The 13,610-nt window shown below is 44.1% G+C and overlaps 1 protein-coding gene across 1 annotated transcript in view; it reads left to right on the forward strand.

Annotated features, from left to right (window-relative positions):
* The window catches only part of PDZD2 (PDZ domain containing 2), a 310,856-nt gene that overhangs the window by 174,118 nt on the left and 123,128 nt on the right, over positions 1 to 13,610 (forward strand). The gene's annotated exons all lie outside the window — the stretch shown is intronic.

Consider the following 13,610-nt stretch of genomic DNA (forward strand, 5'->3'; position numbering starts at 1 on the left):
CGTGGCAGCCGCTGGCCACATATGGTTCCAGAGACCTTGGCCTGTGGCCAATGTGACCAAAGAATTGAACTCTAAATTTTCATTAGCTCAAGTTCAAGTCTCATGGTGAGTGGGTTCACACTGGACAGGACTGGCTGCACAGAGGCTTTAGACTTCTCCTGAACTCCTAAATGAATACCCTGTGACCTCAGCAGCCTGCCTGTGAGGATGGCAATCTGTTACACAGTTTCCTCCCAGGACAGAAAAATGAAGACACCAAGACCCAGAACAGCCACAGGAGGGGCTCAGATTTACACCGAGAAGAGCTGGGCCTGGGCCAGGGCCTCTGCCTGACTCCCACCTCTGACAGCCCCACAGAGCCCAGCTTTAGATGTTAATTAGAAGTACTACTTAGCAGGGACCCCACCACAAAGGAGGGCTTGCTTCACATCTGGACCTTGGCTGTGGGCTGTGTATTTAATCTTCTCCTTTACAATCAAACAGGCGTAATGAGCAGCGAGAGTTGGGAAATCTCTCTGGGTCCTTAAATCCAAGGAGCAGCCAGAGGAAATGCGCCAGACAGGTGAAGTCCTCCCTCTCCCTGGCCTTTATGTGGCTCTGTCTGTGCCGGTTACAAGTGGGGAGGGCCCCAGAGGGGCTGTGGTTCTGTCCTTCCTGGGCTGTGAAAAGGCCAGACCTCAGGACGAATGGCATACACTCGGATAATCCCGACTTTACCAGTACTTCCTGCAACTGTATTAATGTGGCCCTTGCTGCTGCAAGTCCTTTCACAGGTTCCAGCTCAGATGCCTTCTCTGGTTCTTGCTGCTATGTTGTTAAGGACTGTTAGGAAAACTCAGGGATGTTTCCATTTTTAAGGGCCCCTGTTGAAAGGGGTGGCTTCCTGGGCAGGATGCTGGGCCCCGGAGCAGTGAATCCCTACCAACACCTTCACTTCTCCGCCATCCTGGTGTGGCTTTAAAGCCAGTGTGGCTTTCCCCAGCGCCATCAGCACACTCCAGCCACTGCTGACCTCACCCAGTGCCCAGACCATGCCACTGTGCTAGAAAAAGTATGGTCCCTCTACTGCTATCAAACGACTGACTAGATATTTAAAAGGCAAGTCAAAGCTATCACCATGCCATCCAGTTCTTAAACCAATATATGGGCTACCTTCTTCTCAGGCTGTCCATTCTTCTCCTACTCCTCCACCCACCCACCTATCTACTAGCCTATCTACCTATAATAACCAGAGCAAATAATGGGGAGGTGATTTTAAACAAGCAAATTTCATAAAACCATCAGCCCACATTCATCTGCTGTTTATTGACAGGCTGGTCATAGGCTTTATCATATACGCCTCTGCACTTTGGGGAGGTGAAGCGGACACTAAGGCATTACACGGGAACAGTCATCTAAACCAGGATGCCCCAAGGAACACAGGGCAAGTGGAGCATCTCTGTGTGCCAGGCACTGCACTTGTGTTGGGTGCACACAGGTAAAGATCTGGTTTCTTCTCCCAAGGAACTCGCAGTCTGGCCAGGAGACAGGTTATGAGGAAATGCAATACTATGGTAGAAGTGTTGAAACAGGGGTATGAGCAAAGTATTGAGGTGGTAGGAGGCTATGGAGGGGAGGCAAGGAAAGGCTTTTTAGAAGGAAGCAGAGGCAAATTAAACTTGAGACTATTGAATGTACATATATCCATTGACCAGGGGGGGCCTTGCAACTTTCCCTTAGGGTTGTGTAGGCCTTGGTTGAGGCACATATTGTAAGACCTGTACACATCCTTGAGATCATCCTATCCCCAGATTCCTGTCTAGTCCAGCATTGACTGGTTTGTGTAACTAAAACCTCAGCGATGTGGGTAATGAGTTGGAGTGGGTGTAGCTGACTTTGCAGTGGAGTAAATGTAAAGTGATTGGCTGTGTCCTGAAGTCTGTCTTAAGGTCAAAGCCAGGTTTAGTCTCCTCCCTATACTGGGACTGTTTAGTTCCTCCTCGGGGAAGTGGGTATGTCTGTGTGTCTGTGTGCTGTGGTGCTACTAAAAGTCTCAGAGTAGTTAGAGGGAAAACACTGATTTCGTTATTTGTTAGCGTGAAGTTGTGGAGACCAAAAATTCTCGGGTCTAGTTTGAGATCAGCAAAGTGCATTATAAGGGTGCTGTCTGTGGGTGAAATTTGCATTGATGTTTTGACCAAGAGACATTCAGGCTTGAGCCTTTCAGTCCTGAAGCTCTGGACTTGATGGGCTGCAGCTGTGTCTGGCCTGGCCACTAGGAATGGGTTGGAAGCCAGGTTGATGTCGCGTATGGTTTTAGCAATCGTCTCAGTCCGAGTTCTCCTGTCATAGGCAAAGTGGCATGGGTGAGATTGGGCTGTTCCTGACTTGCTGTGTGGGGTTTTTTTGTTTGTTTGTTTTTTAACTTCCCAGCTTTTTAGGTATTGCACTAACAAGATCAGAATAACCAATTCTACCACCCAGTACATATGGACTGTATTTTGCTTTTCCAAGCTTTCTAGGCCCTGTCTGCATGCATACTTAAAATAACATAGTTGTAATTGTAGTGCACGCTGATTTCATTTTATTCTTGTTTTACCATAGCCTGAAAAATTAAGTCTGGGGTGAGTGTGAGTGACCTGAAGCATTGAATGGCAATGTCCTGAGTATGGCTCTATCCCCTGTTGAGTGAATCCCTGAAGGTGGATGAGGAAACCATCCCAGGAGTCTAACAAGGCAGGAGCCTTTCAGAAACCACCTCATTGCCTGAACTTGGTCCATTTGTACTACCTCTCCCCTCTTTCCTCCGCCAGTTCATTTTTGCTCACCAACATGTCTTCACTTGAGATTTGTCAGAAAGAGGATCCTCTCATTTTTCTGAGCTAGTGGAATGACGTTAAATTCTGCCTGGAACTTTCATGAACACGTGGCAAATCCTCTTCCTCTGTTCTTCACTCAGCCAGGAAACCAGAACGCCGCCTCCCCCTAGAAGACAGCTCCCATTTCCTTTCCTCGCTCCCAGTCTACTCCCAAAGACTGTCATGTTTATTCCTGGCCTTAGGCTTTTTTCGTGTTCTGAATGTTTTCCTTTTTCATTACCCTGGCTGATGGCTTTCTCTTCCTGCTCCCATTAGAGAACTAGCTTTCTTACCCACCAGTGATGGGCCAGGAGCTTATACAGACATCGCAGCGTGCACTTCTTCCAGCAACACGGCCACATAGCTACTTGTTCCAGTGCACTAATGAGGAGACAGGAAGTTGGAATTTAAGAAATGTGTCCAAGGACGCAGACATTGCAACTGGTAGCATCCAAAACTTGCTGACCTCGTCTCCTGTCATTTTCCCATGGGACCAGGCTAGCCTCTGATCTCTCTCTCTCTGACACCTCCCAGGTACTGTGACAGAAGGTAAAAATTACTCTAACATTCGAGGCACAGAGGCTTTTGCAAGGTGAGGAAGGGGTTCGTTAGTACTCGTCAGCTAGTTCCCTGTTGGTGACCATGGACAGAATTAGCCCATCCTTAGGTGACTTAATTATCTTATCAAATTCTAAAGCCTCATTTTAAAAAATATATATTGATTTGAGAAAGAGAGGAAAGGAGAGGCACAGAGAAAGAAACATTAATTGTTAGTTCACTTATGTATGCATTCATTGGTTGATTCTTATTGTGCCCTGACCTGGGATTACACCAACAACCTTGGCATATCGGGATGATGTTCTACCTGCCCATCACCTCAGATTCTTATCTGATGTTCTCTTGTGATTCTTTCTTAAACCCAGCTGATCAGAGTCATAGCTTGGTGTGTGCCTGGGCCTGCCCACCTGGAGTGATTTCCACTTTGAACTTTACCCAGCTTGTAAAGAAGTTCCTTGAACATCTATGTGCCAAGCCCTGTGCTGGGGCTGTACAGTAGTTGGATTGAGGCTGTTAAATAGATCAAAGCTATGATTCTTAAACAAGGGTTTCCAAATCCTTAGATGCATAATTTTTATCAAAATTATTACAATTTTTGCCAGTCACTAAGGGAAGATGCCCCTTTGAAGCAATAATTTACAAATTAAAGACATACTATTAAAATTTAAATAAGATTTTATCTTTTTAAGTCTGTATTTCTCAAACTAAAGCTATATGACTGATAAGAATTTTTTTTCCTGTTAAAATGAGTCTATACATTAATCCTGTGAAGAATGCAGGGTTAAAATATTTGCTCTCCTGCAGAAGCATATTTATATTTTAAAATGCTTTCTGTAATAACACCTAAACCAGTATGTGCCCTACCCTGGGATTGCTCCCACAACTTTGGCATATTGAGATACTATCTGGCATAACTCACACCTGGGAATTTAGGGACAGGACCGTGTTGGGGTGATGCAGAAGATATTCTTTGGAAAATGAGATCCAAGGGACCATTATCCCTGTATGGAAACCGTGTTCCTGCCTTTGGAGAATTGGTGGGTGGCTCTCATGGCTCTGCTTCTCTTCGTGATCCTTCCCCATCCACTCTGAATGCTCACGCTGCCCTCTCAGCCCTCTGTGACCGCTCCTCTGCCTTGTCCGATGGAGCCTTGGGCGAGTTACTTAGCTTCCCTTGGTGTGTCTGTATAGAATGTGAAAATCATAGCTATGCTTCCCACGCAGACCTGTTGATGGAGTTAAACGAAAGAACACCTAAAGCCAATGAATGACACACTGACACGTTGCGCACAGCAAATAGTGTCATAAATGGATGCCAGTAGTTGTGAATGGCAGCGGGTCAGCAGTCGGGGTGGGTGGTGTGTGTTCCTGGTGGTTCCTCTCAGTTCTGACTCCCAGGCAGAGGTCCCGGGACTCCATTGGTCAGTCAGGAAATCCTCATGAACACATACGATCTCGGCTGGATTCATTCACGATGTGGTACCTCTCTCTCTAGAAAGCCGTCTACATGGAGACAGAATTGTAAGCTCACTGTTTATTGCTGCTGGGGTCAGACTTCCTCCCTGCCCTGAAGTGGGAGGTCAAGGGCGTGGGGCCTGGACAGAAGGTCCGCCCCAGGTTGCCTGAGGGTGGAGTCTGCTCCTGGAGAAAGGCAAGGTGGGGAGGGAGGAGGGACACTGCCTCCAGTGGGGCCTGCTTGCCTTCATGCTTTGCACTGTATTCCTGATGTTGAGCATCTGTCTGCCTTGGCCTGAGGAAGCATGGCCCTGCCAAGAGGAAATGAGATTGGAGACCATAATTAGGTGATTTCACTTGTAAAATGCTATGTAGTTGTTTCTTGGGAGACAAAGGTAGAAGGGTATGTAAGTTCCAGGAGCACTGACGCTTTCTCTTAATTATGACTTTGATAACTAGTTTTATTTCCCTGAATTTTTGTTTCTTTATCTATATAATGGACTTGCTTGTAGGAAACTAGAGTCTTTTTTTTTTTTTTTTTTTTTTTTTTTATAAGTCCCAAAGTTTGTGAGGGCATGCGGGTGAAGAGATGGAAAAAAACCAGCAAGAATGCTTAGAGAGATTATTTTACTCATTAATTTTCTATTAAAATGTGTCTTCATAAATCTCCCTGGACAGATGCTTGCTATTCTTTTATTTAAAAATGGTTTGATAATTTTCTCTAATTTTGCCCAAGCATTAGCTAGGTTAGGAAAGGGGACAGGTCATTGGAGGCGAGAGCTGATGTTTCTAAGAGCTTTCTGTTTGCCAGGCATTTAAAATATGCATTTAGGCCATCTGCTGTAAGAGAAGGTGACTTTGTTACCCAGGTAGTTCTAGTTGATCTTGATTTTGCCTGTTTAAAATTGGAGAAGTTAATACTTGGCCTCAATCTTCATTGCCTTTGTGTGGAAGGGAATCCTCTGTCCTCCTACCTAGACTCTGTTTGTGAGTCTTTAACATACATACAATCCCCCCTTTTAAAGTGTACAATTAAATGGTTTTTAGCATATCCATATAGATTTTACAGCATTCTTATTACCCCAAAAAGAAACCCTGAGCCCATTAGCAGTCACCTCTCCTATCCCCCTCCCCAAACTTCCAAGCCCCTGGCAACCACTAATGCACTTTCTGTCTCTATATCTGGACATTTTATATAAATGAAATCATATAATATATGGTCTTTTGTGACTTGTTTCATTCACTTAGTATAATGTTATCAAGACTCATCCATTTTGTAGCCTGTCTCTGTACTTTATCTCTTTTTACCACAGGTTACATATCTGTTTATCTGTTGATGGATATTTGGGTTTCCACTTGTTGGCTGAACTTCCATGTACACGTTTTTGTGTGGACATGTTTTTATTTCTCCTGGTTATAACTTAGGAGTAGAATTACTGGGCGTTATAATTCCACGTTTAACATTTTGAATAACTGGTCAACTTTTCCAAAGTGGCCACACTATTTTACATTCCCAAAAGCAACGTATCAGGGTTCCAATTTCTCCACGTCCTCACCAATATCTGTTATTATCTGCATTTTTTTTTATTATAGCCATTCTAGTGGGTGTAAAGTGGTATCTCATTATGGGTTTGACTTTTATTTCCCTGATGATTAATGATGTTGAGTATCTTTTCATGTGCTTATTGTCCACTGTGTAACTTCTTTGGAGAACCATCTGTTCACGTCCTGAGCCTATTTTTCAGTTGGGTTGTCTGTTTATTGCTCAGTTGTTAGCTGTTGTTTTTTAATAGTTTCAGCTCTTACATTTAGGTCTATGATTCATTTTGTATTAAATTTTGTGTATGGTGTAAGGAAGGACCCAACTTTATTCCTTTGTGCGAGAATTTCCAGTTGTTCCAGCACCATTGCTGAAAAGGATGGGAGAAATTATTTGCATATCAGATATCTGATAAGGGACTGTGTACTCAGGAAAAAAAAATCTTTCATTTCAAAAGTAAAACTTAAATATTATAATGTGAGTTAGAGGTGAAAAGAGAATAACTAGGAAAGGAAAAGTCATTCCCAATAAGTGAAAAATATGTTTTGAATATTTTAAAGCAATGTGTTTATTGCAAGTGTATCTGTTTTAATAAGCCCATGTACAGATTTAAAAATCAGCAAAATAATAACCAATAATTCTTACTCGTGAGTTGTGTCATTTCTTATAAGCTTAGTTATTAATAAGAACTTACTACATCTTAAATTCTATAAACTACAAATTGGTGAGAATGAACGAAATCGGCCACAGATGTTAAAAGTCAAGGACAAGTTTATTTTGTCAACAGTCTTTCAGTTAACAAACATTTATTTATGGAGTGCTTATGATGGACAAGGCTGGTCATGATTGACTTCAAGGAAATGTAATACATCTGTCTTCCTCGAGCCTTTCAAATGAACCAGTATTTGTAAACATGCCAGTGAGTTAAATGAAGAATACTCGTCAATACTGTTGTTATCACCAAAGAGCTGAGATGTGGAACTTGAGTCTGAAGAGTTTAATTCAAGGAGGTGGGTGATGAATGTTATTAGTAAAGGTTACATATAAGGAATTCTGGGCACAGTTACACTACATTACACTAAATAAAGCTGAGGTTACAGTTAAGTATCAGAAAAGAAGCAGCACATACAATTAGCGGCCTATACAATTATACACGAGAGTCTGTTTTACCTAAGGCACATGTGTCAAACACAAGGCCCGAGGGCCAAATCCGTCCCGCCAGGCCTTGCAATGTGGCCCGCACCGCGCTGTCATCACTGCACTCCGCTGCGTTTCCATCACAATGACAGTTTATGACTGTTCAGTAAACCATTCGGCCCGCGATTTAGGCTGGATTTTAGATTTTGGCCCCTTCTCTGATTGAGTTCGACACCCCTAACCTAAGGGGTTAAGTCTGATCAGTCTCCCTTCTCCTTCTCAAAATGATGAAAGAATGCAAAGCAAGTCTTTCTACTTTCGCGCAGGTGTCCTAAGCTTAAACCTAAGTGGCTTGATAATCTCTTTCCCTGTCTGCCTAAAACCCGATGATGCTGGGGTTATTTTTCTTCCTCTCTCTGTGGTTCTCAACCTTTTAATGCCGCGACCCTTTAATACAGTTCCTCATGTTGTGGTGACCCCCAACCATAAAATTATTTTTGTTGCTACTTCATAACTGTAACTTTGCTACCGTTAATGAATTGTAATGTAAATATCTAGCAGGGTTGCCTAAGACCACCGGAAAACACAGATACTTACATTACTTCATAGCAGTAGCAAAATTACAGTTATGAAGTAGCAACGAAAATAATTTTATGGTTGGGGGTCACCACAACATGAGGAACTGCATTAGAAGGTCTTGGCATTAGAAAGGTTGAGAACCACTGAAGGTGAAGGAATAGTCTGCATGCTTCTGGCTGTATTTTCTGCCTTTGGGGGTTGCATTCAGTCTACCATCAGAAGATATTGCATTTTCCAAGTGTTAAATACAACTTCATGCTGGCTCTTTGAATATTCTCCTTAGTCAGCAGTGTGTCTTCTTGAGACAGAGTTATACCTCCCGCTGAGAGCTTCTCGCAGTCAAAGCAGCTTCATTCCGATACTGGATGGCTTCTGATGAGGCTGATTGTTGGCAGCTCTGATTCATAGCATTTCAGGTGACTCCAAAGGCTTGGAACAGCTCCTCTGCTGGCAGTAGCATCTCCCCACCCCCAAACTTGAGCTAATTTCAGGGGCTCGTGTGAGTGTGTGTGTGTGTGTGTGTGTGTATTGCTAAGTGTGAAAGGGGTGATTTTAACTGAAATTCCACAGAAGTAAAACATGATGTGTGTTACTGATATCTATTTACATAGTTTGGTTTTATCAATGACTTGATAAATCTAATAATTAAGTTGCCTACAATATCTTGAAAAGAATTTTAGACTTTTTGCCCTACCTGGTTTGGCTCAGTGGATAGAGTGTCAGACTTTGGACTGAAGCGTCCCGGGTTTAATTCAGGTCAAGGGCATATGTCTGGGTTGTGGGCTTAATCCCCAGAAGGAGGCATGCAGGAGGCCAGCTGATCAGTGATTTCCTCCCATCATTGATGTTTCTCTCTCTCTCCCTCTCTTTTCCTCTCTGAAATAAATGAGAGTATGTGTGTGTGTGTGTGTGTGTGTGTGTGTGTGAATTTGGACTTTCCCATATTTGGATAATCTGATATCCAATAGGAATTATATTTAATGTTATGTATAAACTTTGAGACCTATACAAACTTTATAATTCTGGGAAGAATGCTTGGTTAGCATGAGCTTGCAATTGCACACAAACAGAACTGAGGAAAAGGTCAACATGAAAAGGTTTATTTTGATAGAATGGACGACTGTCTCTGTTGACAGTTTCGTTCTGATTGCCTTCTAGTGTTTTCAGTGGTCTCATTCCTTATCTGCCTACATCACAAACATAAATGTCCCAGCTGGCATGCCTGCCAGCCTTCCTGGTCATTGCCTTTAAGAGAACGACCACCCTGGCCAGGTGGCTCGGTTGGTTGGAGTGTTATCCCATACACCACGGGGTGGTGAGTTCAATTCCTGGTCAGGATACACACCCAGGTTTCAGGTTTGATCCCAGGGGAGGCAACCGATCAATGTTTTTCTCTTACATTGATGTTTCTCTCTCCTTCTCCTCTCTAAGATTAAATTTTTAAAAAGAGAGAACCACTAAAACTTCTTGGTATGGAAAATCTGGCCAAATTCATCCTCCATTTCCTAAGTAGAGATGAGAGAAGACCCTATGAAATATAATACTTTCTGTGGTTCATGCTTTATGAATGTAGAAAATCTTCTTTTAGTTGGATTTTATTATCCCCACACCACTCCCAAGAAAATAAAGGCATAATGAGGATGCCAGGTAAATACAGTTGGGTAACATCCTTATCTGTTTTGGAGAATACATCTTTTTAAGACACATGAAGATATTCCTTCCATCTTATTTTGGGTTGATGCTGCTTATTTCCGTTTGAAATCAGGAATTGGGGTCATAAGAACATGAATTTAATGGAGCAGGAACATGTGGTTTAAGATGCTTCTTGATATCACTTTGTATTTCTGTGCTAAATAGAAAGAGAGTAAGAGCATATTTTTATTTATTTATTTATTTATTTACTATATAATGGAATACAAGCTTCATACCTGAGGAGGATCTTCTGTAAACAGGCTTTTGGCCAACATCAATATACCTACGGAATAGTGTGTTTTGTATACTAATAGTATAGTAGTCAGTGCACAGATGATATAGCTTTATTAATTTAATTCACACACATTTAAATTTTAAATGCAGCATTACTTTTGAATATTCTTTTCCCCATGTGCATAGTTTGTGAAGTAAATTTATTCACACTCAGAGCCACATTTTACGTTATGTAAGTCCATTCTTCAGGGCTTATCATCTTTATTTCTGTCGTGAGAGATGCCCACGTGATAGTGCTGTCACTGGGGCTTTGATCCGCGGCCACAGGGTCCCATTCACATAACCCCGGCACAGTTCCCCGGCTCCTTCACGCTGTAATTGAGAAGATCTCATATGTATGCATTTACTGTAGCTGGTACAACCGACAGGGGCCCACCCTGAGCGTCCTCCCCAAAAACTACTTGCCTCCCAATGCTCATAGGTGCTTTGCACGTATTCATTCATGTACTCCTCAGAGCCTTGTGAGAAAGACACCTCTAGTTCCTGATTGTACTGAGGGGCTGAGGTCCACAGAGGTCAAGGACCTTGCTCAAAGTCGCACGGCCCACGAAAGGCAGAGCCGGGACTCAACGCCACTGTAACAGACCGGAGTTCATGCTTTTAACCACCAGGCTGCTCTGCTGCAAGGCAATCCAGCATTTAACCGTGAGGTCATTCCCCCCCAAGAGTAAATGTTAAATTCACCATTGAATTTATTTTCCTTCTTTATTTTAAACGAATGCTGACCTCTGTAAGTATCTAACATTGGCATTGATTGAATCTGAGATAATTGTGTCTTTTCCAAATAGTACTTTGTTGCCCAAATTAAAGTAATCGAAAGAGTGGTTCATACATAATTATATAGACGGAAATACAACACAACATCCTCTTTTATGAGGATAATTTTAGATAAAAAAAAAATGTATTTGGATGGAGGTGGTATGTTTCTGTGTATTAACAGGTTAGCCAAGTCATTTGGTGAAGACTGGGGCAATAGCTGTATTCTTTCTGGAGCAGCTCGTTACTAGGCACTGTGCTAGGCTGCTTACATGCACTTCCTAGCTGGAGTCTCTCTACAATCCTGTGAGGGAGAGAGCATTATCCCATTTTGCAGATGAGTTCGCTGAGGCTCAGAGGGTATGAGAAATGGCCCAGCACAATACAGAGATTGGGCAGTGGAGTTGAGATTTCAACCCTGTCCAACCAACTCAAGCCTGTGGCTGTGGGTGACCCCGTGTGGCCTCGCCACACAGCACTGGGCAGAGAAGCCCTGACTTGGCACATGTGAGCCCTGGTACTGCCTGGCCAACAGGCTCCCACCGCCCTTCCAGCTTCCTCTCCTTTCCCTGCTGTCTGCCTTGCTGAGCCAGCAGGGCCTTTGGCTGCAAACCACAGAAATTCCTGTAGCTCCTTTAAGCAGAGCGGGACGTGTTAAAGGATGTTAGGTGGTTCACATACTTTCTGGGAAGGACCAGGCATCAGACTCGCATGTTGTGGAGCCGGGAGAAGAGCCAAACCACATGGTGGGACTGTTCTAGCGGAAAACCATGCTCCTCGGCTCGATGCTCAGGCCAGGACTTGAGGGGGAAACCACCGAACTGTGCCTCCCTCCACCGTGAGCACCACTGGCGAGGGCTTAGCGGGTGAGCCCTGCCCACCGCGGCTTCCAGATCTGGTCGGTGAAAACAAGCTGCCCTGTCTGCTCTTGGATGTGAGGGAGATGAGAAATGTGTGTTTTTCTGGTTTCCCACTAACTGGGAGTTGATGCATCAATGCCCAGTATCCACCGCACTAACTCACTCGTTCTAGCCCAACCCTGGCTGCACCACATCAAGACCCAGAGACACCCTCAAGCTCCTCTTAGTGCTGGGACCTGTTCCCCTTGCTCTGCTGCTCCAACTGTAGCTGGTACAACCGACAGGGGCCCACCCTGAGCGTCCTCCTGAAAAACTACTTGCCTCCCAAAAGGAAACCCACTGTGTGGAGGTGTTCAACTCACGTCATGTATTACAGCAGAAGCCTTTCCTCTGGGGTCTGGGTGCTCACTGGAGATCACCTCGTGGTGAGGTGGAACTGGCGGGAGCCAAAGCTCCATCCCCAGTCTCCATCCCCGGAGCTCCTCGGGCTTTGTGTGCTGGGTCCCTCGTCCTGAGCACCATGATAATGTGTGAGAAAAGCTGGCATCGTCCTTTATTAGAAACACACGGTTCTCTCCTTAAAGGCATATGTCTATGAGTGATGTGCAAAGACTTGCCACATATTTTATATTTTATTAGAATAAGCTTGATGATAGCCCATCCCCTCCTGCTCAAACAGCTGTAATCAAAATAGAGTTTCTTGACGACAACTCAATAAAAATAATTTTAAATGAAAAGAAAGAGAAATACATTGTGTATTTCTTCCAGGCTTCAGGTTTCCACCTGAGAAAGCCATCACTTGGAGGCCCAAGTTCTGACAGTAATAGAGACTCGGAAATGTGTTGATTGGCAGATTAGTGTAGACGTGAAAGGAACGGAGGAACCCAGGAAGTAGCTGATGGTCTGCTTACCCACTGGGCCACCTTAGGCAAATGCAGTCCATGTCTCTGACTACTTACCTAGTCTGCAAGATTAGAAAACATACAAATGCTAAGACCCTAAGAGGTATTGTAATAGACGAAGGTACAGATGCTGGACACAGTGTCTAGCACCCAGTTTTCCAATTTTAAGATGGCACAATCCCACTGTGAGGCCATTCCCACCACGGCTCTCACTGCCCACGTGGGTTTCTGTCTTTCTTAGTTTGCGTCATCAGGTGAATAAGCAGTTCAAAGTTTCAGTCAAGATGGCTGGGGAAAGAAAAGCAAGTAGGGGTCTTGAGCTCCCTCCTTCCCTGTGACTGTGGTTTAAAGGTTAGTTGGGAATCCAGGATAAGTTAGCAGGAAGGATCTTGGTTGGTATTTCCCTGGTCATTTTGAAGTCCTGATTTGGCCAGGGACCTGCACCCTATGTATTCGTTTCCCTTCAGAGTTCATTTGGCAGCAACAAGAAGAGGAGTCATTTGCATTTTAATTGGGTCACTCTCCTTCTCCCTCTCCCCACCCACAGCATTCTCTCGCTACTACTGAGAGCCAGAGCCAGATGTCACTCCCTGCAGCTTGGTGACACACACATCAACATCTGTAAGTCTTCAGGGGGCCAACCCAACCGCAGAGGGTTTCCGTGAGCTTCTCCAGGGCCTCTTGATCCCAGAACTGCAAAGTGGGGGAAATTCTCAGTTCAGGTGGCACATGCCCGTGCAGCTCCAGAGCGTGAAACCCTCAGAGTTTTGTAGATTAAGCTTCCTCGTGACAAAAACTGGCTGCAGGCAGTGCCCCTCCCAGAGATTCATGCTAAAGATTCTGTTCCTAACACAGAGATCTCATTTTGAAACAGAAAATTTCCCGAGTGGATGGGACATGTCTCGGGACAGCTTTGACATTTTTGGAGGACAGATGTGGGAGGAGTAACCCAATGCAGTCTGGTGCCCTGGCCGATTTTCTTCAGTGAAGAAACTGAGGC

Source organism: Pipistrellus kuhlii, unplaced genomic scaffold, assembly GCF_014108245.1.
Source record: "Pipistrellus kuhlii isolate mPipKuh1 unplaced genomic scaffold, mPipKuh1.p scaffold_m20_p_4, whole genome shotgun sequence".
In the NCBI taxonomy this organism is placed as follows: domain Eukaryota; kingdom Metazoa; phylum Chordata; class Mammalia; order Chiroptera; family Vespertilionidae; genus Pipistrellus; species Pipistrellus kuhlii.